This window comes from Oryza glaberrima, chromosome 1 (genome assembly GCF_000147395.1).
Source record: "Oryza glaberrima chromosome 1, OglaRS2, whole genome shotgun sequence".
NCBI lineage: Eukaryota > Viridiplantae > Streptophyta > Magnoliopsida > Poales > Poaceae > Oryza > Oryza glaberrima.
The window spans coordinates 11,239,671-11,241,975 of NC_068326.1; the positions used below are offsets into that span (position 1 = coordinate 11,239,671).

At 32.0% G+C, this 2,305-nt stretch overlaps 1 pseudogene; it reads left to right on the forward strand.

Moving 5' to 3' along the window:
- Positions 1 to 324: 324 nt before the first annotated feature.
- LOC127769800 (uncharacterized) lies at positions 325 to 1,425 on the forward strand (annotated as a pseudogene).
- Positions 1,426 to 2,305: the final 880 nt, after the last annotated feature.

The following is a 2,305-nucleotide window of genomic DNA, read 5'->3' on the forward strand; positions in this document are numbered from 1 at the left end:
AGAGGCTCAATTTAAACTTTTAAAATGCTAGTTGTTATAATAATGATTCTTTCATGTGTTATATGTATAGTTTCTATTTGATGATGTTATCAAATATTAGTTTTTAAACAACATATTGGTATGATAAAATATATTGATTTGAACAAGAGCATTGTGTATAAAGTGTCTGAAATTTAAATTGTTCCAAATGTTATTAGTTTAAATTGTTCCAGTTGATAGTGTTTATAATCATTATTTTTTCATGCATACCAAATATTAGTACTTAATAATAAACTAGTTGCTATTGTTTGATTAGACCCAGTGCCAACAAAAATACTTGAACTGATGAAATTGAGGATTGGTCCGATGAATGATCCAGAACTAACACGTAATACTGTTTCTAGTTATCTCCAGGTAATTAGATCAAACTTATCTTCCTGGTTAGGAAAAAAGCATCTACTCCTTTTATTTTGTTGTGAATTTTTTATAAATTGTTAATTATCTAACAACCATTTTGTGGACTGCAGAAATATAAGGCGTATCTTCTTAAACAAGAACAAAAAGACCAACAATTACCTATTGATGACAATACCAATACTAGTTCAATCAAAAGTCAACAAGGATCTGCATCTCTTCAACAGCAAATTATGAATTATGGTGAAAATGATAGCATGGACAATCAATCAATAATTCTATCACAAACCCGCTATAATGAATATAGTAACAAGCAACCAAAGTTGTTGACAGCCAATTATCATGGGCCTAGAAACATGCATCATCATCACAAAAACACCAACAACATGCAACCTTCCAATGTACTGCGGCCTCCTAACTTGATCAATGCAAAGGGATTCACTATGTCCTTTAACAAGGAAGAGATCAACGAAGCCATATATCAGAGCCAACTAACAACACGTCGAGTTTCAGCCACTCATGCTATTGCAAAAGGTACTTATTTGTATGAATATTTTAATGAATATACATAATCCAATTTGTTAAATTCTATATCCATGATATTATCCCATGAGATTCCAAAATTAATTTTACACTCTGTCATAGTTTCTTTTTAATAATTTGTTGTAGCACAAGCCAGCTGGAGAGTAACAATGACGAAAGATATGCACCCCATATCTCAACTACACCAACAAGATGATGAAACAACACCTGATGATTCTTCTAATAATACAAATAGCATATATGAAAAATGTAAGCTTTGAAAGAATGATATCATATTTTGCATTTTTTATATTGGAACGGGAAGTATTTTACTTTGATATTTGTTTGTTTTTTTCCTTTTATTTGCTAATGTATTTTTACAATCATCTATGTCTTTTATAGAATAATTACCATGTTGGAAGGAAGAATTCACGAGCAGATATGATTGGCATCCTTTGGCCATAGTTGAGATTGATTCTGGCGTATACCTTTATGGATCGCAAGTTTTGATAGGTGTGGATATGCACCTTTGAGTGCTGAAAGTTGGTGCTTCTATCTTAAAAATAAGGTATTCTTAGTTGAAGAAAACATATTGCTTATGTTACTTTAATTAATATTAGCAGTTTGGGGGAGCTTGGCTTAATTCATATCTAGTTTAAAGTTATCTGGATATCAAGCCCTAAGTGAGGTTCAAACCTTAATATTAAGAGAGGTTCTATTATATGTAAGAGAGATTATGCTTATGTGAACTCATGCCATACCATCTGGTTTAGTTTATTTGAATAAAACTATCATCAGTTTAGTTTGTTTGAATATGAAAAGTAAATCCATCCATATAACTGTTTTCAAGTTTAAAGTATATGGGAAAGCTTTTGCAGATGGAGAAGGCGTCAGTTCCAACAACACATTTGGTTTAGTACTAGTTAGTTTATTTGAATAAAAGTAAAATATTTTGTATCACTGTTTAGAATTGTAGTGAGAGTCTTTTGAAGATGGAGGTGTCATTTCAACAACATGTACAACACTACAAAATATGGTGCATTCAGCATTTTGATGAAGCACTGAACAAATAGTTATACAAAACTGCGGATTGCGGTAAAAGAATATTCCATTAGCAAGTTCACTTTTTACAATTGTATACTGGTATCATGTGCTATATTTAAACAATATACCAGGCACGGGCGTAGCTAGCTAATTGGTACATGTCAGAAAAATTTACATTAAGAAACTATATTCCAACATTGTCTCATTACTTACTGTTTTCTACTCTAACAAACATCCCTGTAGGCTATAGAGCTGCGGACAACAACCACCGACATAGAGCTATAAGGACAAAATTTTAGCCACAACCCGGCCTCAAGATGCAGCTTGAGCAGCACCAAGTTTGTTA